General features: G+C 47.6%; 1 long non-coding RNA gene across 1 annotated transcript; it reads left to right on the forward strand.

Annotated features, from left to right (window-relative positions):
• Positions 1 to 16098: 16098 nt before the first annotated feature.
• On the forward strand, positions 16099 to 21651 carry LOC131910905 (uncharacterized). The gene is made up of 3 exons (XR_009379242.1): positions 16099 to 16366; positions 20892 to 20981; positions 21290 to 21651. It is a non-coding gene; the product is annotated as an uncharacterized LOC131910905 (long non-coding RNA).
• The last annotated feature ends 4557 nt before the right edge of the window (positions 21652 to 26208 follow it).

Consider the following 26208-nt stretch of genomic DNA (forward strand, 5'->3'; position numbering starts at 1 on the left):
TCTGATCTTCAGGCAAATTTTATTGGGACACACAATATATCACCACACAGTGTCTCAGTCTACTTCCTGTTGCCTGTGGATCAACATGTAGCAGTCACTTCTCCAGCATCATGTCTGCCTGCACACCACCATGTTCCCTGGCCATCATGATAATGAACTAAACTTCTGAAACTGTAAGCCACCATCTCAATGAAATACTTTCCTTTTTTAAGAGTTGTCGTGGTCATGGTGTCTCTTCACAGTAATAGAAGCCCTAACTAAGATATCCTCCAAGCAACCCATTAAATCGACACTAATATTTTCCTAGTTGATAGAGAAGGAAATTGGACTTCAGCAAGGTTACGACTCTCAAAAAGATCCCATAGCTAAGGAGGAGGAAAAAATCAAACTGAGGATACTAAATTTAAATGACTGCACGTGTGAGATGGTCCTGGTGTCTTGGTGCTTGCGGGACCCAAAACATAACATAGAGGGTGACTAAAGGGCAAAACTACCATGTAAACAAAATATGAACCATTTCAACCATAAATGACCCATACTACATGTCAAATTCTGCGCTAGTCATTGAGAGATAATGGTGACCAGACAGTCAGGAGCCCTGGATCTGCCCTCATGGTCTAAATAGATAGAGGTACTCCCCATAACGCATGCCAATTATCTGAAGAGTTTAACTAATAAGAGCAAGGCCAGCCAAGGACATAACCCAGGTCCATGCAGAAAGTCAGAGGAGGTAACCATGGAGAAGCTACAATTGTAACTCAAGAATTCACTCCCTTAAAGAGAGCTGGTTAATTTGAATCAACCTGCAGAGGATGGAAACCAAGCATCCAGAAAACTTTTTCTGTTCAGAAGGAAAAGAGCCTCCTATGATGAGGACCACAAAAATTTAAGCCTATGTCACATTCATGTAAAACGAGCCCATAAAGGGCTACAGTCTCAAAGCAAGGGTGAGCCAGGGACAAACACGAGCTTCAGTGCCTGCAGCTCATGCTGAGCACCACGTGAAAACCATCTCTAAAATACATACAACCAGGTGGCGTATATCGTTAATTCTAGCACTGGGAGACAGGGTAGGCAGATCTCAGTGAGTTCTGGGTCAGCCTGGTCTACACAGCGTTTTCTAGGTTAGCCAGGACTACATAGTGAAAGACTTTGTCTAAAAAGTAACTGATCGATTAAAATAAAATACTTATTGATAAAATAATTGTTTAACATCAACGACTAACACATAGTTAAAAATAACCAGGCACACAATGAAATAAAACCTCATGAGCCAAAAAATCAAAACAGGTCCACAGCACTTCAGACAACAGAATCTTCTCTCAAATCTATACAACAAGTGTAAGTAAACAAAACAGAAAGCGTCTATAGGAACCACTACCCTAGGAACTGAAGGATTAACAGGTTAACAGATGGAAAGAACAGAGAGGGTGTAGGAGAAAAGGTACTCCCTTGGAAGGAGCCGATACCGCCTACACCACCAAAGCGCCCCCAGAAAACAAGGGCAGGGGTACAATGCGAGCATGAGGAGCCGACTGGAGACTGGATCCTGCTGCATGCCCATTTTTGTATCTGCTCTGAGAACCAGCACTGAAAGCGACTGCCAAAGAAGAGTTCTGAGAGAAGTCACACAAAAATCACGCCATCCATAAGGAGGCAATGCCACTACCCCGACTGATGGTAACACTGAGTCAATGGCCTGTCTTAAGAGTCCTGATGAGAGCCAGACCGTGGTGGTACACGCCTTTAATCCCAGCACTTGGGAGGCAGAGGCAGGCGGATCTCTGTGAGTTCCAGGCCAGCCTGGTCTACAGAGCGAGATCCAGAACAGGCACCACAACTACACAGAGAAACCCTGTCTCAAAAAACAAAACAACAACAACAAAAAAAACTCAAACAATCAGTACAGGAGGTCCTGGCTGTTTACACAAGACTCATAGTCATACAGGGCAAGGCAGCTTGTGTACATGGGTACATGTGTGCAAGAGGGGTAGGGTGGTGCTTTAGAAATACCCAGATTTCCACCCGGCACTGACCGAAGCTCAGCAGTACAGTTGGGCTATCTCAGGGCAGTATGAACAGCAGCAAAGCACGCTCCCTTTGGGGGAGGGCAGATACACTACCCCAGCCGCCTGTGAATCTCCTCCCACACATGCTGGGTTGGAGGCATTGTGGACACATCACCCACCCAGGCCTAGCCACTCCCACCAGCGCAGTGTTCGTCACCCCCAGGCTGCCAGGCCTTTGTTCCTGCATGCCAAGGACCTGCCAGCCTGCCCCTCAACTTGAAGCAGATTCCCAGAGGATTGTGCATAGGTCGTGACCCCATCAGGAGTTCCTACTCACTCCTGACCCAGGTTCTGAGCCTACCAGAAAAGCCCCAAGTGGGGAGAAGGAAGACCACCTTCCGCCCAGGCTACTTCTCGTGCAATGGTGGGGCCTTGGAGGGGAAAGTTCATTTTGTCAATCAGCCCATTGTTGGCCTGCCAAGCGCAGGCTCGTCCTCCCCCGATGTGTCACTGGGTGCTGTTGACACAGATGTCAACTGTCAAGGGTGCCCTCCACCCTCCAACTCCCTCCTGGGGCATCCTGCAGGCCCGGCACAAGGACCTCTGTCGCAATGCTCCTCACTGGCCCCTTGCAAGAACCACGATTGCCACACCTTTGGAATTGCCAAAACTTGACTGGATACTTCATCATGTGGCTTGGCCATGGAGGCTGCAGCTGACATGAACAGGTATGGCAGATACTTGACTGTTTGCCAGGTGACAAATCCCAACTGAGTGAAACCTGCAGACTTCACAGTATCTGCGGTGCAAGCCTCCTCCCGCCTTCCCAATCCAAGTGTAAGTGGCAGCTTCCTGGGGCCCATTTCCAGGATGGAAAAAAAGAGGCCCCATTTCCATGATCTGGGCATACGTAGGCCCAGCAAGCAGCCTAAGATCACAACACTGGCCGAGCTACTGCTCTTCCCTTCACACACACCTGCCTCTAGCCAGGGAGAAGGAGGCATACTGGGGATCTGAGCAGAGGGCCCCACTGGGCCCCATCGCCACTCTTATCATTATGAGTCCTAGTGTAGTTCAAGATAGAAGATGCCTTTTCCATGACAATTCCCAGATGATAAAGACTGCATGAGGCTCAGAGCAGGAGCAATCCCAGAATTCACTTAATTCTAGTTCCAAGGAAACCTGATACAACTCACATTAAAATACACAGTCCTTTGGAAACTTGCCTCCATACGCCACCACAATCCTGCTGAGCTCAAAGTCTTGATTTGGGTCTCCAAAAATGTCTACCAACCACGGCCGAGGCTGGGGGAAGACATGAGGAGGGACGTTGTTGGGTTTGTCCTCTACGCTCTATTACTGTCTGCACAGGCCCTGCACTACAACCCAGTGAGCATGTTGATGGACACCGTGTGCTCAGGGCAGCAGAAAGTCAGCCTCCCCAGCTGCCATCTAGGAAAATCAGTGACTTAACCTGCGAAGTGGGAAAGAGCACAGTGCTATGGAAGTGTAAAGCACCTGACACCACAGACCACCGAGGCTTCCTGGTGTCACTCACTACCACTGCTATTGTTCAAGTAAACCAAGATCTACAGGGAAAAGGACTTCTCTCAGACCAGTCAAGTGAGGCCAGTGCCCCAGCCACCACGACAGAACATTGTTTAGAGCAGGGATTGGCATCCAGAGCTCTTTCTCAGGGTATGCTGTTATACACAGCTAATGATTTCTTCCCAAGATCAGGCCAGATTTCCTACCCAGAGGCCAATCCCACAGAGCTGTAGCAAGAGGTCGGGGAGAGAGCAGAGGTAGGCAGGCAGGCAGCAGGCCTGGCGAAGGCCAGGCAGGTTGACAGGACAGGATTTTTAGATCTAATTTTGAAATGTCTGTGAAATAACTATTTTGAAATCTTGTTCACTTTTGAAATTTCTTTAAGATAAACCCAAATCTGTTCTTGATGAGTTGATACCTTGAGCACTGGCCTAGTATGTGGCAAGCAGTCCCCCCTGTCCTCATGACCTTGGGGGCTGGCTCTGGAGCCCCACTCTGCAGCCATCCATAAGATGGGAACTGACACTTCATGGGGTTCCACCCTGAGAGAGAGCTGCTGTAGGAGGGCAGCATACATGGTGTAAGAGGCACGGTTCATGGTAACACCCTGGTAGTGTTCAAGCCCCATACCGGCTGTGTCTCACATGGTATCTGGCACATGAGGGTATCATAAAGTGGACCTATGTTGCCAGAGAATTCCTTGATCTAAAAATCAGTCAAGTGTGAAGTGTGGAATGCTGAAAACAGAAGTCATCCTGTGGTTTCCTACTCAAAAGCTGTCAGACCTTCAGGCTCTACAGACCACACCTTGGTCCGTAACCTAGGTTTACGTGTAAAACACAAGCCAATGAACAACCCCGGGCTGGAGAAAGCCACGTCCTTTCTAATTCATCAACAGGGATGATGCCCCAACAGGCCTTGCAGGAAGCTACAGAAGACTACAGCAATGAGGCCACCTACCCTTTGATCTAGTCCCTTACAGGACTAGTCCCCACCCTTTCTCACCCACCTCCATCATACTATTAGGCTAACACCAAAGAGGCTGCCTAAGGAAACAGCAACCACAGTGAAGAACATTCTAGAAGGCCAGCCTATTTCTGTGTCCAGATTTGCTCTTGGGGATAGGGAAACCAAGAAAGCCAAGATGCTGATCTGCTTGGATAGGGCAAGATCTTCTAAGGCTGGTGTAGATTCTCTGATGCAGCAATGGTAGGTCCCACCATACTATGCCCTGGTTCACAATGCCTTGCCTTTATTTCTTGTATCAATGGAAATGTTTTACAGTACATCAAAACATACAGCTCTATCGATGCAACATGTATGAGTCCAAGATTCAGGTTCCATGTACACTGGGCAGTTTATGTTTGAGAAATACCTTCAAACATCATCTGCCTGTTCAAAGAAATTCTTCTGGGTACCTACTGAGCATGCTCTGAAATTAGGATGACTTCTAGACAGTAAAGGGAGATGAAGGGGTTCCATTGTGCAGGTGTCAACATCCAATCACATAGCTAGCCTCTGCTCTTCACGGTGACCACAACCCCTTCTAAAGCCAGTCTGAAGACACACCAACTGCCAAAAGCCCAGTGCATGGTGGGTAGACGATAGGTACAACCCCTAGCTCAACCTTGCAAACAGAACCAAATCTCCAGTCATCGGATTCCAATCTGGATATGGGGATAAAGGGATCTGTGCTGGGCGTTGCCAAGAGCCAACAGGAGAGAAACCCAACTTCATGGTTGTGACATTACTTATCACAATTATGCAGTTGTTCCTACTGGGGAGGGGGACAAGAGACCAGGGTCCCCTTCTAAGAAGGGGGAGCCTTCTAGGACAGGACAGATTCTCACATCTGTCCTCATAGCCTGACTTCAGTCACTGGGCCAGAGCCTGAGAACACAGCCACAGCCTGGACAGAGAGTGAGTCAGTCTGCACCCTCCTACCACAGGCAATGGGACACAAGATGACACAACCCAACACGGTTTAATCCTGCTCAACGCCAGCATCGGGGACATAGTTGGGGAAAGAGGCATTCCTCGTGATTCCACCTGCAACAAGGTCACTGCCCACAGACCAGGGATGGTCTGACCCGGAGGTGACCTTCACAGTCCAGCATGCTCCACTCCTCACCTCAAATCGCTCTCCTGAGGCCTGCTGTGCCACCTTTGGTTCTCATTATGACAGCAAATTTCTTGGCTGCTGAAGACTTTAGCCATCTCAACTTTTTGTGGCTAGTCAACTTTTGTAAACTATGTTTTTATTCATTGAGAATTTCAGTCAATATGTTTTGCTCACATTCACCTCTAACTCCTCCCTCCCCACTGGCTCCAACTTGGTGTCTTTATTTTTTTGTAACCCAGCGATTGCAGTTTGTACCTCCCATGTAAACATGGGGTCACCCACTGGAGCATGGTTGACCTATCTGGAGCTGTATCCTTACAGAAAACTGACTTGCCCTTCCTCACAAGTCATCAGCCGTCAATAGCTCTTCAGTCAGAGGTACATGCTCATGAGCTTTCCACCCTGCTAGAATGTGGACTGGTCTTGTACAGGCAACCACAACTGCTATAAGTTCTTGAGCATAGCAGTCCTGACATGTCAAGACGACACTGTCTCACCCTGGTCTTCCCTGACCTCTGGTTCTTGGTCTTTCCCCTCCCTGCCTGCTTCTACAATGTCTCTGAACCTTGGGGAGGTGATAAAGATGTTCCATTTATGGTTGACCACTCCATAGTCACTTATCCTCTGCCTTTTAACTAGTTGTTTCTTTGTTTACCACTGTCCACTACAAAATGAAATTTCTCTGATGAGGTCTAAGAGTTACGCCAGTCTAGAATATAGAGATCTGAATTTAGAGGACAGTTTGTTACTGTGTCCATTTAGCTGAATAGTAGTAGTAGGTTCACTTCTTGAGCCTTTGAGCTCCCCAACCACGGGTTCTTGACCAGCTTTACAGTATCGGACATGTCCTCTTGTATAACAGGCCTTAAATCCAACCAGGAAGTGTAGGTTACCCCTGTAACATCCATGCCGCTACTGCGTCCTTGAGCATACGTCCCGACACCAGTCATTAAAGTAGCTCACAGGGTTCACAGCTGGGTAAGATTGTTGGTGATGTCTCCCAACTCTGCATACTACATGCTACCTTCTGGTGCTATGAAAGCTACCAGCACGGAGGAAGCTTTCTGGTTAGTACCAATTTGATTACTCCATACCCTGTGACCAAAGTATGTGGTATCTTCAGCAATATGGTCTTGCCATCGAGTTCTGGTTGAAAACCAATGGTATTGTATTGTTTCAAGAGTGTCTGGGACACCTCCAAGCAATAACTCAATGAGAGGGACCCCATACCTGGCACTGGCCTTCTTATTTCACAGCCTATTGCTTCTGTGATAAGTATTATTCCCTAGATAGGAAAGTTCCAATTAAAATCTTGTATGAGTGTGTGTGTGTGTGTGTGTGTGTGTGTGTGTGTGTGTGTGTGTTTGAAGCTTATAAACAGTAGGTCATACCTTTTAGAAAGAGACCATCTGACTCCTAGTTAGACTTCTAACTTCTAATTAATTGAAAGAAATCAACCCAACCACTAGAGGAGTTCTGAAAGTGTCCAGAAACTACATAGTGTATCCCAGGTGGTCCCCAGAAACAAACTCAAATGCATTGCCCTTGAGTTGTCTTTGGCCCTTTGTCAACCATACTCATATTAAATGTCTTGAAACAACTACCTGGAAGCCGTGCGCAAACACTGAAGCCAGGCTGTCTTGACAAATGGGCGCCCTGTGACACTTTGCCTGCCCTCTGGACTATGGAAACCTCATTGTTGGTATTAAAGCCTTTGAGGAGGCTGAGGCAATCTCACCAGCCCAACACCCTACACCTTGTATGGGGGTCCTTGGCACAACCCCCAGGAATTCATGGGTGAGTCTTCTTCAACTCTTATTCCTGGAGAGAACTCCTGCAAGGCAAACATGTGGTAGGGTTCAGTGGTGACCTCCAGAAACTAGTTGAGGGTGAAGAAGACATAGAAATATTGGTCCCTTGTGCCAGGAACCAAGCACTCAAGAGCTGCTCTGATGGGCAGCAGACTAATAATAATCTCTATCAAAACTACTTCTGTGCCCAAGAGGAGCCTCATCTAGGCTAGGGTAGGCAGAGCGGTTCTGGCTATGGGAACGCTGGTCTCCTCTCCCCTTGCCTGAGATAGGGGAGCTGTGGAGAACAAGGGCAGGACTGAGAACAGTGAGGAGGCAGCAATGAGACATCTTCTGGCTTCTCAGCTTCCTGAGGACACCGAGAGAGGGTCCTGGAACATTGTGGACAACTTCTAGAAAATATGTCACTGCTCATTCTGGGGCTCTGCTCTCCTTAGCTGCCTTCTCTTCCTCTCAAGAAGTCTCAAGGAATAGCCATGTCCGTCCCTCTTCCTGGCTTTTCACTCAGGGGCGCCTATATAGGGTTGGTTTGCTGCTGGGTTGTCTGTGTGTTTGTTTTCATCTGTAACCAATTCCTGACAAGACACTCCCTTAAGGAAGAGAGACCTATTTGGGCTCATGGTTTGAAGGGTACACAGTTTATCATGGAAAGGGAGAGGCTTCCTGTGGCTGCAGGAACCTGTGGCAGCTACTTACTCACATCTCAGCCGACCAAAAATCATCGCTGGGACAGGAAGTGGGACCAGACTATAAACACAGGCCCACCCACAGCAACTCACTTCCTCCAGCTTGTCCCTACCTCTGAAAGGGTCCAGACCTCTGAAAACAGTGCCACCAGCTGGGACTAAGTATTCAAACACATGTACCTGTGGGGAAACATTTTTCCATCCATTCAAACATTCTCAAAAGCTGAGGGAGGGCAGCAGGTGACAGGGGTGGCTGAAAAGTGACCACACAGGAAACTAACATTGAAATAGCCTTTTCAATAGTCACAACTGTGCCTGAGCAGAGCAAGCTACTCCAAAAACACTTCTCCTGCCATGCTCCTTGGTCACTTCTTGAAGGGCTGAGGGTACACCCCTCCATCACAGACCCCATCAATAGGCACAGCTCCAGTCACAAGGGGCATCTCTACCACCGCAGCGAGGCTCGTCTGTTATGAAAGACCTAAAGCAGATTTAGTTTGAGACCAAGAAACACTAGGTCAGAAGAGGGTCCCCTTCCCAAGAAAGCAAGGCCTCCCATCTGTCCCCTCCCTCAAGAGATAAACTTGATCTTCCTTGACTGAATATATGACAAGGGACAGAGACAGCAATCTCATGTCAGACCCTAGGGGTTCCTACCCTATACCTGTCTCAAAATGCAGCCAAGGACTAGAGCCGACCTGCCAACCCCCAGACTGATGGCTTATCCTGGGCACATACCTCTAGTACATTCATTCCCTAGGAGCCGCTCAAGGAAGGTCAAGTCCTTGTGGGGAAGATAGAAGCGACCACTTCCACTCCAGCGGCTCCTCAGCTTCACCTGCCCTTGCTGGCTAATAAGGGCTCCAACAAGGCTTTGCCACTCCCCGCCCCCCACGGGCACCTCCACAAAACCCCACACTGGCAATTACTCCTAATTACATGATGTGACAAGGTGCTGGGCTGGAGCACTTAACTCAGGCCCTGCATTATGCAATGTTTTTAATCCTCTTACTTAAGGTGGAAAACTGATACGGTGCTCCCAGTTCGCATGAATGACTGGAAAATAATTCTAAGAAATAAAAACATGGCCATCGGGATCACCTTACCAGCTCCCTGAAAGGATTACAAGGATGCATACCTTGAACCATCAGATGCCCTCTGCTGAACCCTCCCAGAGCCTCGCTGATAAAGCGCCTCAGAGGGAGCGGGACCAAGTGGGCATTCCCTGGAGCAGAGTGCGGTGCTCTGTGTCTCAAGGCTGAGTTCCATCACTCAGCAGAGCTATGGCTGGGACTGCCTGGACTCCACGTGCACCCCAGAGCAGTGCGGTGCACAGGCAAGTGCTTATCTACATAGAGTCCTCCTCTCCCTCATCCCTAAGGCCTTCCTAGCTCACAGTTCCGGCCACAAGTCTCTTCTCCCTACACCAGCTTGCCTAGCTTCTAGACATGGCCATGGAACACATAGGCCCTAGAAAGGAACACACAATGATGACAATTAAGATATTTTAAACAGCTCAGACCCTGAGAAAGTAGAGAGGCGCTGGGCTCCAGGTTTTCCAGGATGAGCCGCTACCAGCCTCTGACAAGCTGCTGTACCACATGGAACTCACCTAAGGCCCCGAGATACTCCAACTGCCACTCAATAAAGTGGGCAGGTGGGCAAGTAAGGGTATGGGCCCTCAAATGTCCACACCCCAGCCAAGCCTGGAGGGAGTAGTTCAATACAGGCAGGTACAATTACAGTGGCTAGGCCCATTAAATCTTGGAATAAAGAGCTGGCCTGGTAATTGCCCCTAATCCCTTTCGGGCCTTTGTCTGCTGGCAGTACTGCTGTAAGCCTAATGGGGTGAGGTAAGTGGCCAGACTCCCAAGTCCTCCACAGAGTGCCTAAGGCAGACCTAGGGTGGGGACACTCCGTCAACAAGCCCACCAGGATGCCATTCCTGAAGGGTTCCACTGACAGGACCCTCCACGAAGACACAGTCTGCACGAAACAGTGAGGTCCCTGGGGCTATAATATGGTACCAGAGAAGGAAGATTCCAAACCCCAAAGGCAACTGAAACAAACAAGCCACAAGCTACCTGGACCCACAGCCACAACCGTGCTCTGGGCTTGCACAAGCCACAATTCCTGCACTCAGGCACTGTGCACCTGAGCAGCATACAGAAGCCGGCTGGTGGACACTGTTGGGGCCTCAAAACTCAAGTGGGATGGTCCACCTGCAGCCAGCCACCAAGAGCTTCCCAGGGTTATCAGCCTCTGTGCTCTGTGCATCCTAAAAAAAAAAAAAGAGGATGAGACTACAGTGACTCAGGACATATGGCATGTCCCTTGTTGTGTGGACCCCATGGTCCTCCACTGAGTACTTGGATCCAGAGCAGCAGGGGTCACAAAAGGCAAAGCTCCCTGGATCCAGCAGTGATGGGCAGAAGAGAAGCCAACCCAGAGTACACCTCCACATTGGCACAGGCAGAGTGCACCCCTGTGTGTGCACCCCTGTGTGTGCACCCCTGTGTGTGCGCCCCTGTGTGTGCGCCCCTGTGTGTGCGCCCCTGTGTGTGCGCCCCTGTGTGTGCGCCCCTGTGTGTGCGCCCCTGTGTGTGCGCCCCTGTGTGTGCGCCCCTGTGTGTGCACCCCTGTGTGTGCACCCCTGTGTGTGCACCCCTGTGTGTGCACCCCTGTGTGTGCACTAGCCTGAAGCAGCCAGGCCTCCACCCTATTCTCTCTCTATGAAGAGAAATGGCTCCACCCCTGCTTTAAGAGGGTATCGCCCAGGTCTGGAGAAATAGCAAGAGCACTTGTTGTATAAGCATGAGGACCCCAATTCAAATCCTCAGAACCCCTGTAAAAGAAAAATGGGTCCTGACCTCCCTTCCACCTGTAACCATAGCTCTGAGTTGGGGGAGGGGCAGAGACAGGAGGATCCATGGGGCTTGCTAGCCACAAGCCTAGCTCCAGGTTCATGTAGTACCCTGTTCCAAGGGAAAGGGTGGAGAGTCATACAGCTGTGTACTTTGTTTTCTGGCCTCGATGCATGTGCACATACACATACATCCCTACATACATGTGAGCGTGCACACACACACACACACACACACACACACACACACATACCTTTGAAAAGAAAATCTTTCAACTTTTTAATATCAGCTAATTCCAGTGATTCAAAATACAGGATGAACCAGTGTGTGGGCATTCAGTCTAGAAGCTTCTGTCTTGGATTTGTCAGTTTTCAGGGCCCTCTGCTCCCACCTCAAAAGCAGTAGCCCACATTGTGTTCATCTCTGTAATCCCAGCACCTGGCACAGGCCTTGGAGTACAGCAGACTCCCCTGGAGCTCTGGTAAGTGGCCTAAAGAATGAACAGTGAGCGAATGGAAGAAGAAAGATCACCTGAGTGAGGCACACCACCTGATGAGCACAAGCAGGTCTGAGCAGCAGGACTCCATGTGCCCCCAAGCGTCAGGGTGCATAGGCAAGTGCTTGGTGCAGAGGACCTGCCCGGTGCTGTCCAAGTATTCCTCCATTCCATAAATTTTAGCCACAATTGGAGCTTAAATTCCAATGCTTCAATTTAAATTTTGCAAAGCACCAGCAGATAAAAGTTGAGTGCAGATCCCTTCCAAGCGGGACTGAGGATGCATTGTCCTCAGATAAGGCACTAAGGTTTCCAGACCCCATCAACTGCACAATGCAGGAAGAACAGCCCCCTGGGAGGGGAAGGCCCTTCTTGTCCCATCTTTTGAACTCTGTAGCCCATGGTGTGATATAAATGGGACTTGGACCTTAGACGCCTGACCTATAGATTGCACTGACTGTGCTGGGCCAGGAGACTCTTCCTCCCAAGAGGCTAAACTTGCACCTTAACAGAGCAGTGCTATTATGTCAGGCATTAGGTAGCTGCCTATTGGCACAGAGCAGCATTACTGCAAACTTAGAAATGTATGCTTATGGTCTGGCAAAATAGCTCACCAAGGCTGGTGACCTGAGTTCAATCCCTGGGACCCACACAGTAGGAGAGAATCATGTCCTGCTAGTTGTCCACACACACACACACACACACACACACACACACACACACACACATAAAATTTTTAATGCACAATATTATCTCCCAATTTCTTTAGAATCTAGGATTTGCTGGATCCTCTGCTTTGGGCTTTAGGGTCTTCTCTAAAAACTACAGAAAATGCATCAGCTGGCCTGTGTTCTCATCTGAAACCTGGAAACAGGGAAAGACTTAGCCTTTCTGTTGCATGTGGTTGGCATAACTCTGTTCCATGCAGCCCAGTGGACTGGGCTTTCTTCCTGGATTTTGCACTCAATTCTGATTTGTTTGAAAAGGGCTGAGGGTAGTCTCCAACAAATAGGCTCTCGCACTACCCACTTCATCCAAGCCAGCAGGGATCGTCCAGCAAGGCTGATGTTACAATCCTGTATACTATCCTATACCATGGAAGTGACATCTTGTCATCTTTTACTAATCTACAAATAATCATAGGTCCTTCCCCAACACATGATGGCATGAGTAGCCAGGGAAGGAGAAGTAGGGAGAATTCTAGTGTATCCACCACACTAATGCAAACTTTTTATTGGCCACCTCAGAACTGACCAAGAGAAACAAAGAGAAAAGAACAGTAGATGTGAGATGTGTTGACATCTTTCATGAGCGAGAGATACTGATCCAGGTTCCAGCACTCTTCAGACTGCTAGGACAGCACTGGGTCAACCTTCAAGACCAGCCTCAAAGGCAAGAGACAGCTGCACTACCCACAGAGAGACTAGCTGAACACACGCCCAGGTATGTGGCTGGGATGGAGCTTGGTGGCTGGCACTTAGTATTTGATGCCTGCACTCAATTCCCCTCCACATTAAATAAATAAATGTTCTCTTTAAAAGGAATAGTTAGGTGCCCTGCATGCCAATCCCTACTACCCAGGTAACTGAGTCTTTCAAACTTTAAAATGGGTTGATTCTCTGGATCCAGGAACACAAAGCAAAACTGGGAGATTCAGGGGTCATTGTATTCATTACTCTTCTTGTTGCCATGACAAAAACAACTTAAGAATGGACCAGTTTAGTTTGGCTCACAGTTCAAGGGGATATAGTACATCATGGTGGAGAAGGCATCACAGTCTGGGAATGAGGTGGAGGGGCATCCTGTATCTGCAGTCAGAAGGCAGAGATGTATAAACAGTGGTTCTCAGCTTCCTTCCTCTTTTTCATTCAGTCAACATCCCCCATACACACCCAGAGGTGTGTTTCCATGGTGATTATAAATGCACTCAAGTTGATAGTGGAAATTAAGCATCACCAACACAATTCTGAAACCAGGGAATTCTGTGAAAACATTCTAAATGATGGGACTCTCCGAGTCCATCAGAAGACCACATGCCCTCTCTCTCTCTCTCTGAAACCGATCAGCTATGGCAAACCTTCTAAACATGCTGTTATTTGAGTGTTCCCCATCAAAAGTGGTAGCTTTCTGTGTCACCATGCTATGGTGAGTCCCGTACTCAGCAAGTCCCACCCATTTCCATGGAGCTTCCAAGCAGTGTTTTGGTGTGCTATCTCAGATGTGAACAAACCCCGCTAGATAGCAAGTTGGGCCTCCAACACAAAGGCAAGAGTAGAACCAGGAGGAAATAAGAATACAGAGAGAAGTCACAGCACAGAAGCAAAGGGACCCAGCTATTCCCTCAGAGAAACGGGGGGGGGGGGGGACATAAAATATATACAGAACACAGACTGGCTACAAAGAAGAAGAGCATGCTCCAAAAACTCTCAAACGTGAAAGGGGCAGCCATGGGTGTAACGAAGTCATCAAAATGGAAAACAGCCATGCTGGGCAATGACCCATGGTGGCATATCATTTGCACTAAGGGTAGCTACACACAGGAAAGTGTGTCTCATTTAACGACATTCTTCATGAGTCAGTAAGTTCATCATTAAAGTCTCAAACTTGTGGCACACACTTTCACTATTTTGTGTAACACAATCAGCAGCCCATTTCAAGCACCTCTGCCACATACCACTAAAGGCGGCCTCAGAGATCAGTGTCCGTGTGGCAGACAGAGCTGTAAGCTTAAATAACCACGTTGATCACACAGTGCCATTTTTGCCAAGACAACAAAAAGAACTGATAAAGAATTTACAGCTATCTAAATGTAGGTACTTGGCAGACATTCTCTCAAAAATGAATAGGAATCAGTCAATTCAAGGAAAAGATCCAGCAGTATTTGTTACTAGTGGTAAATTGGAGTTTTCAAGCAGAATTAGTTTGGGTAAAAGTAGCTGCCACCACGTGCTTGAGAGCATCTGGCTGAATCCTATCCTGTGGAGATCAGTAGTTAGGAATCTGATTGGCCAACGGTCCATAAAGAAAGGTGTTAACATTGGAAAGATCTGTGATTCAATAAGCCATGATTTTCCAAAAGATGGGTCCAGGGAACAAAGGCAGACATGCACCAAATCCTCCAGGTGACTCAGAACTAGCTTTCATTGAATTCTACCTTGAGAATGAAGGATACTCAGAATTTTCTGGAAAAGCTGTTGAAAGACCCTTCACCTTCTCTAACCACACACCTGAACGAAAACATTCTTTCCTCCTGTGTTTCAATTCAAAACAGTATAAAACAGACTGAACACAGCAAGAATGTACATTTGATGGATAGATCAAATGTATCAAAATGTACATTTGATGGCTAGAAAGATGGTTCAATGGTTAAAAGTACTAACTGCTCTCACAGAGGATGAAGGTTCAATTCCCTGCACCCACATCAGATCACAAGTATAAATAATGCCAGTTTCAGGAGATCTGATGTCCTCTTTTGGCCTCTGTAGACATCTGCACGCACACACACACACACACACACACACACACACACACACACACACACGTATATATGTATACATACACACTCAGGCATACATATATACATAAAATAAGATAAATATTTTCAAACATGCACATAAAAATTACAAAAATATGAAATAGCTTTTCGGCATTTTTGCTCAAGAGAGGATGTTTTCACAAAATATTGTGCTAGCATATTATAGAATTTTATTTTTTAATCAATAATTATTTTTAAGTTTTTCTCAGTTAATTTCTCATTCAGTAAATAGTATCAGTAGACAAGATCCACATAAATTCTTTGGGATTTTCAGTGATTACCAAAAGCGTAAAACAAAGTCCTGAGACAAAAAAAGGTCTGAAACCAAAAGATTAAAGGATTCCCAGTACAGAAAGAAAAATGACAAAAGAGGAAATAATAGTAAGATAAGTTCAAAAGATCCAACAAGAAGGAAGAAAGGGAGGAAGGGAGGGAGGGAAGAAGGGACTGTTAAATACAGAGACAGTCACATTCCAAGGACTGGGGCGCAGGACATCAGCTGGCCGTCAACAGCAACATGGGAGGCTGACGCAGAGCCAACGCTGCTGCTGCTGCTGCTGCTGCTGCTGCTGCATTTCAGCCCTGAGTGAGTACTCCACCACACTCTTCCTCATAGAAAGTAGTGTTTTCACACCTACAAGATCTCGGAAACGATGCCTCCTGCGTCTCTCTTCTTTGGATGGCATTGGTCCAAGAGGTGAGGGAGAACCTGGAGAGTGAGGAAAGGCGAGCGTGTGGAGGAAGGTGGCCCACAGGGCTCTGTGGGTGGCAGTGAAGTCCTTGGTGACATAGCTCCTTCCTACAAAACCACTACCCGGCTGAAGAGTAAAGGGAATAAATACTGAGACCATGGCATGTATCCAGAAAACACGTCCAGTATAGTGTGTACCAGAGGACAATGAAGTAACAGAAAACTGAGAAACGATGACACACAGATAACATACACTGAGGAGCAACATGGCTTCTTTAAATGGTGTCAGGAAACACGGAATGTTCATTCTCCCCTCACAAAACAAACAAACTCAACTGAAAGTGAAGAACCTGAGTGTGAGACCCCAAATGATGGAAGTATTAAGGAGACAGGGCAACACTTTCAGATGCCACACTGGACCGAGAGTTTTTTGGTCTATTTTGGACGAGACCCTAAGAGACCAGGCAACAAAACCAAGAGAAAACAAGTCAGACCAGGAGGCCGCTGTGCAGCCAAGGACTCAGTCACAGGGTGAAGAAACAAAGCACAGAGCTGGAAAAACCATTGTCCTATCCAGGACAGTAAGGAGCTAAAAGGCCCAAAGGTATAAAACAAACAAGTTTAAAATTTTTATTAATTAAATTTATTTATTTATTTTACATCCCAACCACAGTTTCCCCTCCTTCCTCTCCTCCCGTTCTCCCCACCACCACCCTTCTGCCCCCCATGATCCCTTCTTCGTTTCTGTTCAGAAAGGGGCAGGCCTCCCATGGATATCAACAAAACAGCATATCGGTTGAGGGTAGAACTAAGCGTGTACCCCCCCCCCCCGCCGCCGCCATGTTAAGGCTGGGCATGGCCCAGAGGCCTGGGACAGAACCAAACATGACTGAAACCAATTTTAAAATGGAAAAGTAACTTGAGTAGACACTTTCCCAAAGAAGATGTACAAATGCCAAGAATTATACAGGAAAGTCACTGATTCTCAGGGAAATGTCAATTAAAATTACACTGAGGTCTCAGCTCACCCTCCCCAGTCAGAATGGCTGTTACCAAAAAAGCCAGGAATATAGTGAAAATGCACAAAAGGGAGCTCTTTCCAGGTTTTTTTTAAAGATAGGATTTTGTGTATGTGAGTGTGTGTGTATATGGTGTTTATGTATGTGAGTGTGTTTGTGTGTGTATATGTCTATAGTATGTTTGTGTATGTTTGTGTGTGTATGTGGTATGATTGTGTGTATGTGTGTGTGTGCAGTATGTTTGTGTATGTGGTATGATTTTGTGTGTGTGTACATTATGTTTGTGTGTGTGTGTACGGGTGTGTGTGTACGTGTGTGTGTGTGTGTGTGTGTGTGTGGTGTCCAGAGAGACCAGAAGAGGGTGCTGTCTCCATAAAGTGGGAACTGTAAGAAGTGAGCTGCCCTGTGTGGGTGCTGGGATCTGAACTGTGGTCCTCTAGAGGAGCAGCAAGAGCTCTAACCACTGGCCTATCTCTCCAGTTCCCAGAAGATGAACTCTCTGTTGGTGGGCATGTAAACTAGTGCTACTATGGAAACAGTATGGAGGTTCCTCAAAACACCTTAGACTAAGCCAGATGTGAGAGCAAACACCTGCAGTCTAGGTACTGGGAGGATGAAGAAAAATGAGACTCTGTGAAGAACAATGGGAGCTATATAGCAAGACCCTACCTCGTGTGTGTGTGAAAGAGAGAGAGAGAGAGAGAGAGAGAGAGAGAGAGAGAGAGAGAAAAGAAAGAAAATGTACCTGCACGTTACGCTTGATGCAACACTATTCATGATAGATAAGATATAGAACCAATTAATAAATTTATTGACAGGTGAACAGATTTTTTAATGGAGTATATATGCACAATGGTTATCTGTCTGACATTTGTAGCAACATATGTAGAACTAGATGGCATTACATTAAGTGAAATAATCCAAGCATGAGAAGAAAAAGATCTCATTACTCTGTCATTTGTACAGACAAAAAAAATGCAGATTACAGATATGTAAAATGAATTTAAAAATTTTAAATAAAAATGCAGATTATATAGAAATAGACAAGAATGGAGATCACTAGAGGCTAACAAGCTGTGGTAGTTTGAAAGAAAATGGCCCCCAAAGGGAGTGGCACTATTAGTAGGTGTGGCCTTGCTGAAGGAAGTGTGTCACTGTGGAGGCGGGCTTTAAGGTCTCTTTTGCTCAAGCTTCCAGTGTAACAATCAGTGGACTTCCTGTTGCCTGCAAGATGTAGGACTCTCAGCTCCAGCACCATGTCTGCCTGCACACCGTCATGCTCCCCATCATGATGATAATGGATAAACCTCTGAACTGTAAGTGAGCCACCCTAGTTAAATGTTTTCTTTGTAAGAGTTGTCATGGTCATGGTGTCTTTTCACAGTAATAAAAACCTAAACAAAGACACAAGGGTAAAATGAAGGAATAATTAAAGGGTGGGTAAACAGGCACCAAAGGCAGCCAAAAAGCAGTGGCCCCAGTGGTACCCAGTAAGGCAACTATAGTCTACAAGCATAACTATATATTTTAAATGAACTGGATTGGAGAGATTGAAGATTCCCAGTACAGAGAAATAATATTTGAGAAGATAGAAGTGCTACTCATTCTGATGTAATTGTTGCATAGTGCATGCACATCTCAAATGATACCTACCATAAATATGCAAATATTACATACAAATGTACAAATATTACAAATTAACTAATTTTTGTAAAAAAAATCAAGATCATAAATAATGGAAAAAAACAAGTACCATGTACATAATTCATCTGTATGGAAAAAGCAAACAAATGTGATTCTCAGAACACAGGCTCTGCTCTGGACATCTGCACAGTTACAGCTGGGCTGCTCTCCATGTTTCACATGACAGAGAAGAGCATAGCCATGTGATGAGATATTTTGATGGAAAAACTCACTCCCCATCTTCTGTAACTGAAAGTCAGCATACAATCACAATTTTGAAATGAAAGATGATAGATGCACATTTGAAATGCAGAAAAAAAAAAACAGAGAAACAGCTAGAAGGAATCAGTTACCTCTAGAGAGCAGGCACAAGAGGCATGAGGCAGTGATGCGGGGAATGTGTTTCTGTATGCCGTGAATGTGTTGCTCTGATTGATTTATAAGTAAAATGCTGATTGGCCAGTAGTCAGGCAGGAAGTATAGTGTAGGCAAAATAAGCAGAGAGGAGAATTCTGGGAAGTGGAAGGCTGAGTCAGGAGTCACTGCCAGCCACTGCCACCATGAGAAGTAAGATGTAAAGTACCGGTAAGCCATAAGCCATGTGGCAACTTATAGATTAATAGAAATGGGTTAATTTAAGATATAAGAACTAGATAGCAAGAAGCCTGCCTCGGCCATACAGTTTATAAGTAATGTAAGTCTCTGTGTGTTTACTTGGGTCTGAATGGCTGCAGGGCCCCAGCAGGACTGGAGAAATCCCCAGCTACACAGTGACTGTGAATTTCACTACTTGCTGGCTGTGGTTAGATGAAAAGTATTCCTTTAAGATTAAAAACTACACTTAAAAACTCCAGGCACCAAAAAAATATCCATCTCCACTGCTCCAAGTCTTGGCCTGATGAGCATCCCTTCAATTTCCACTGGCTGCTTTTCCAAATCCAGAGCCTTCCAGAGTGTGAGCCCAGTACAACTGTGATCCAGGGCAGGAAGTTCAGGTCCCTATCCAAATGCTCTGTCTCCCTAGACTGCCACCTGCTGCTACCCCAGTAAGCCCTCACATCATCTGTACTTATTCTTAATATCAGGATTTCCCTAAGTACCAATGAGGACATGTGACCCAGTGAGCCCCATGCCACCATTTGTCATCTTCCATGCAAGGCCCACAATCTCCAAGATTAGAAGTGTGGCCTCCTCAGAGGGTTGGTGAGAGTTGGGATTTGAATCTCAGAGCTCTGTCTCTCAAATCCACGTTGTGCTCCGACACCAGCCCTCCCACTGAGTTTCCACCTTCTCCCTCTGCCCTCAGTGGGCCACCTGCTTTCCTCAGCAGGTTTTATGGCTTCTGCCCCTCCTGCCAAATACCTTCAGTGACTTACTGAGCTTAGGCAGCCAGGGGGACAATGTCCCAGAGGGGCCACTCCACTATGAAGAGTGTAAGACATGCATGCCGGTATCTTTTCTCACCTTGACAGAGGACAGAGAGCAGAGAGAGGTGACTAGCTTCATATCACACAGCAGCAACCTAGTGACTTGAGTCAACCTCCTGCACTGCTCCAGTTATACCCCCAAATCCAGGTACCCTCCTTGTCCTCATCCAAGCTCTGGGGTTGACATATTTGCACCCACAGGTTCCCAAAGGTAAGCTTTGTGTCTACTCTTCAATGAAAATGGTACCAAGCAGTAGTATGACCTGTCCCTGGGGGCAAAGCTGAGGTCCAGTTGCCTCACTCAGCTTCCAGAGTCCCCTGTGAATCACAGCCTTTGAGGGAAGTGGTTCCTGGGGTCTGGGTGGGGTCAGGGGCTGAGGATGGGCAGAGATGAGCAGCGCCTCAAAGCAAGAACTGAATCAGTTCTCCTTCCAAGCCAGCCACACCACACAGCCCAGAGAGCCCCCGGGACTGTCCCCACCACTTGTTAGATTGAGCACAACTGGAACTATTGTGCCCAAGAGTCTTTCCTGATGCTGAAAAGTGACACCCAAGGCCGGACACACAGAGAGAGGTTGGTGTGTACCTCATGGGTGACTGTGGGCCCACAAAGCCAGCAGCCACTATGTGGCATCTGGCTCTGCCCAAATTGGAGGATCTGGCTTCTTTCACAGAACAAGGAAATGGATCCACAGATACCAAGGGATCTTCTTCCATTCAAAGGCATAAACGATATTTTCAAAGCTAAGAAAGTTTAGTTCATCAACCCGGACCATTCTCATCTAGACCAGTGATCTTCAAAGTGTAGCCCCTCCTGGGGGGGTGTGAGAAATGCAAGTTTCCAGAACACACCTCAGACATAATCAGAAACTCTGAGTTGGGGAACCAATCTGCTTAAATAAGCCCTGTGGGTGATTGCAACACAGACTAGTCTGAAAACCACTGTTCTGAATAAATTGCCAACGAGGAACATTTCTAATCCAAAGTTATTTCCTTAAAGGAAAAAAAAAGTTATCATGGGTCACTCATGAGCATCAAATCAGTCTTCCGACATCCATTTGTCCTCATGTGTCTCTGCAGACCTGATCAGGTGAGTGTAGATAACACATTTGTATGATTATGTGTGTATGTGTATGGCTCACCTACTCCTCCAGATCTTGTAAATTTCCTGAACAAGAGACTCAGCCAGCCCACCCTAGGGCTCCCGCAGGAAGATTTGGCCCATTTGAAGCTAGTGGGAGCTGAGCCAGCCACTACTCTGGCCTAATTCACACCCAGCCTGTGCCTGGGGTTACTTAATGAGCAGTGCCTGCAAACTCCGAGGATGGAAGATACACCCTTCTACTTCCTGGGAACCTCTGACTGTTCCGTCCCCTTTTCCTTCCTTCTTAATGACAGGCACACCCCAAATCCGTGGAATCCTGGAGCCACCCTCCTCTGCTCTGCCTCCCATCCATCTGCAGCCTCTGATTGGACCTTCATGTCGGGCTCCGCCCACCTCTCCCCCTGACCTGCCTCATCCCATCAGCTTATCCACAAGGGTGGTTGGGTGCTCCACTGCTTGGGGGTGGAAGGGTGGAACCGTTCCTGTTTTATCCCATTTCGAACACCTTTGTGGGTGCATGAGAATATGAAGAAATCCTGAGGGAGCAGGCCACGGGCCTTCCTAGCTTGAGACCTGTGCCTGCACCACAGACCCTATGAAAGCCCCGTGAAAGCATTCCAGGATGTAATAAACCCGTCAGGCCTCGGCTAATTTATATGGAAGCAGATGATTTCCCATTTTTCAGAATGTAAATGTTTAGATTGCAGCATTCCCCTGCCCCGGCATCCGGGGTCCTGGCACGTCAGTGATGGAATCAGCCTCTTTTCCTCGGGGATCCTTAGATGGAAGAGCCACGTTGCCAGCATCCACACAGAGAAGAGTCCTGCTTTCAACCTGCGTGTGTGCAAATCCTGCACCAAGGCAGGCCACCAGCATTTGCTTAATGTCACCAAGTTGCATTTGATTCTTACAGAAGAAAAGTAGCTATCTCAAGGATGAGCCTTTGAGCAGAGGGTGCAATTCTAATTATGTAGATAGCCCAAGATCTCTTTGCTATACTTGTTTCCAAAATACTCAAATGCTGTGGCCTCTAATGGCCTTTAGTAGATCACTGTGTTGTAGAAACAGTGAAAAGCATAGATGGGCAGGAAAACTGCAACAATCCATGGAAACAGTATCGTTTGGCTAATAGGGCCCTGAGCATCCCACTGCCTCTGCATACAGGGCTGCTTGAGGATAAGAACCATCCCTTCTAACACTCTGGGTATCCATGAATGAGTACAACTCCCAGAATAGAGCCTTCACTTGATCATGAGTCCCAGAAGCTAAGATCTCCTTGGATCCTAAGCATCATTCCTCCTGAGAACAAGCAAAGAGCCCCTGTGATAGGCCACTGGCAGCCGAAGCATGTCTATGGCTCTGGTACCATGCTTCGCAGACAAGAGCCCACTAGGTACAACATGAGCCATGTATGCCACCTGGCCCTTCAGCTTCCTCACTGGCCAAGTGAGAATGTCTGACCCCTCCTCATCTCTTAAGAAAGGTGTGAGAGGGGGGCTTGAGAGAGCTGACAGAAATATGGTGATATTTTATTTGTATTTAAATGTTATTTGTATGTTAACAAATAAAGTTGCCTGGGGGTCAGAGCTATTAGCAAGCCATAGGAAAGCAGGGCAGTGGTGGCGTATGCTTGTAATCCCAGCACTTGGTGGGCAGAGCTAGGTAAGTTTCTGTGTGTTCAGGGATATAGCCAGTATTGGATACACATGCCTTTAATCTCAATACCAATCATGGAAAACCTGGAGGTCTATACAGATAGGCTGTGATGAGGCAGTCATGTGGTTGGGTTTACAACCAATGAAAAGGCAGAACAGGAACTCTATATAAAGACTTTAACACAGGGGTAGCTCTGGTTCGGAAAGGTAGGACCACCACAGGAGGAAGGGTAAGGTTTTAGCTCTTAGCTCTGACCTCTTGGCTTTCTTCTTTGCATTGGTTCTGTGTTTCTTATTTAAAAAAGACAGTTGGTTACATCTACAGAAAAGCCTCTTCCCCCAGCCAGGAATGCGACAAGATGTAGCTCCTGGGAGCCCCGGACCTTCAGTAAGTTATTACCACGTCTGGCTGTGTGTCCTTGGGCAAGTGGCCTTTTCTTTCTGAACTTCATGTTCTTTAGTACGATGGAGATGCTGTTGCATTAGTCTTCCCGGTCACTAAAATTTGACAGGTACTGAAGTATTTACTCCCTGATCTAAGGAGCAGCAGGTGCGAGTGGACCATCTGCCTGGCAAGTGATCAATTCCCACCATGCACATTGGCTGACAGGTGGCAGACAGTGCTCAGGGCTGGAAGATGGCAGGCATGAACCAGAAGCATTCCTTCACTCAGATGAGTCTCTGATTCACCCCCAAGCCGTCTCCACCACCCCTTGTCAGAACCAAGTGGCAGATAACTGAATAAACCATCGCTATGACCTGTGTGATCACAGTACTCCAGAACTATTCTCAGAATTCGTGGCAAAAAAAAAAAAAAAAAAAAAAAAAAAAACAGGAGTCAAGTGCCTCTACAACTAACCAGGTCACTCGAGGACAAGGTTTCCAACCAAACATCAGAGTTAACCTTCCCAGCCCATCTCAGCCTAGCTAGTGTCTGCAGCTCACAGGCAGCCCAAGGCACCAGAGCCACCTCTGTAGGAGACCAAGCCCAGTGTCTCCATCAACCTGAGCTGTCCAGGGGCCAGGAGGGACCCTCCTCCTGTCTCTAAGAACCAAGCCTCATTCCTTCTGCTCAGCGCCATTCTCCTCCCTCTGGAAAGGGTGGCAATCAATCCCCCATCCTGCCTACTCACCTGGGCCTCTAGCCTTAAAGTCTGACTGCCCCCAAACACTTCCTGGCAGTCCCTGCTCCAGCAAGCATCCCTACTAGAGGTTTTATCTTGTTTGTTTCACCCTGATGATCAGGAGCAATATCTCTGGCCCCAGCTTTGGTGAGATCTAATGAGCTAGGTAACATCACAGTTCCCAGAGAGACCACTGAAACCTGCCTTCCACCTCAGAGATGACGCCAAATACATCCGCCTTTTCTCGAGCTCCTCCTGGCCTTGCCTGCACCAGCTCCCCCTCCTCCCTGGGTGCGGCCTGCTCAAAGAAGGGCCGGGGACTGCTGACTCCACAGGGACTTCTAACAAACCCCCTGGTAGAAGGCAGAATGTAATCCTCTTTGGACCCATGTCCACATTATGGGTCATAAAGATCTTTATGTGCCTATAAAGAAAAATTCCTGCAAAGCCTTTCCATTTCAACAAGCTATGTGCAGCAAAATGCTGCGGCACACACATGGCCCTCATGTCTGCCAGGGTCTACCCACATGCATGCCACCAGTGATACCTGCAGCCACCTGACTAGGAATGTGTGCCTGGGAGGAGGAGTCTTAAAACCCAGCCCTGGCACCTACCACGGGAGGTAATCTGGACCTGCCACCTCATCTAACCAAGTTAAGATTTCCCTCCTGGAGCACACAGCAACCACACCTCAGTCAAACTGCTGTAAAAACTCGCTTTGCATTTTATCTGTTCATCCATGATTGAACTAACACCTGTTGGGTCATTAGCTAAGGCACTGGACAATGGGACTTCAGTTGACAAGCCCATGCTCTCTCCGTGAGTCCATCTCATGAGAGAAAATAAACAGGCAACAAGAGAGGGTCGGCACTTTGGACAGGGAAAAGGGTAGTATGTCAGAGCGTCAGGAGCCATGGTGGGCTGGGAGGGAGGGCAGATGAGGCCACACGAGTGAACACTCCTCAGTGGAGAGAAACCTCACTGTGTCTTCACGTGGTGTGTGGCAGGGGTCATCTTGCATCACAGCACAGTGGGGCTTACTCAAGTATGAGGTGCCTGTAAGACCCAAACGCTCGGCTGCCCCATGGGAACTGATGGAATTACTGGGGCCTCACTGCTACTGGTTTGTGATAGTTCCTAGACGGGTTACAGAGCTGTCCACGTGTAGGGCAGAAGAAAGGAACCTCATTTTGTCTTTGTCATTAACAATGATGGCCCTGTAGGGTAGGAGCGACGTTGCTTATGACTCAACCGGAAGTCCAATCTTCTTCACCCTCACCTCCCGTAGAGCTAGTTCATTCCTCCCCTCCCTCCCCATCTCCCCCCTTCCCTCCCTCCCCCTTACCTCCTTCCCTCCCCTCTTTCCCCCTTCTCCCTCTCCCTCTTCCCTTCTTCTCCTCCCCCTCTCCTCCCTCTCCCCTCTCCTCCCTCTCCCCTCTCTCCCTCCTCTCTCTCCTTCCCCCTCTCTCCCTCCCCTCTCTCCTCTCCCTCCCCTCTCTCCCTTTCTCCCTTTCTCATCCAGCACCTTACTTGACAGAGGTAAACCAGGTCACTGATAAGGTATGCCTTGTGCAGCCTGTCCCAAAGGGAAGCCTTGACACATGTGCATCTCCCCTCTTCAGGGCCAGGCAGTCCCTCCAGACCAGGGTGTGTTGACTGGTAGGCTGAACAGCACTACCCCTGCCATCAGGGGCCGGGAGAGATGAGGACTTATGCTTTAAGTCTGCCAGTATCCACAGCACACATCCTAGATCAGCATTATAGGGACCTCCCTCTGCAAGAAGTCATGAATGGTGAGGGTTTGCAGCCAGCAAGCTCACACAGGTAGAAGAGAGATTTAAGAGGCAGGAGGCCAGAGCAGATGGTGAGCATGGAGGAATAGAGACATCACAAAGTTACAGCAGGAGATGGAGACCTACAGCTAAACCCCAATGATGTTGAAAGAGGCTGTATTTTGATATGGAGGATTAAAATGCAGCCATTCAACAACTGACCAGACAGCAAGGCCTTTCCTAAAGCCACAGGAAGCAGTGTGTCCCAAAGGTGGAGAAGAGCAGCCTGCCCCTAGAGCACACAGAAACAGTGAGCCAAAGGGGCCATTATTCACCAACACCCATGCTCTTAAGATGCCTCTTCCTCCTGCTGCCCAGGGACCACTCAAAATCAGGTAGAGAACTAAAGAGAACTAAAGAGGCCCAGCCATCTACCAGGGAGCCCCCAAGCACTGTGGGGAGAATGGAGCAGAGTGAAGATTCCAAAGGATGTGGAGCTGGAGAGTGGCATGACCCTGCCCAGGTTGCCCAACCTGCTGCAGAAGACATGGAACAGTTGTTTTCACACCCAGCATAGGCTGGGCACCCTTCCCCACCAATCTCAGGGCTCCAGGCATTTTGACAAAATGCTTGGCCTCAGCTCTCAATGAGGTAGAGGGGA

Source organism: Peromyscus eremicus, chromosome 5 (genome assembly GCF_949786415.1).
Source record: "Peromyscus eremicus chromosome 5, PerEre_H2_v1, whole genome shotgun sequence".
In the NCBI taxonomy this organism is placed as follows: Eukaryota; Metazoa; Chordata; class Mammalia; order Rodentia; family Cricetidae; genus Peromyscus; species Peromyscus eremicus.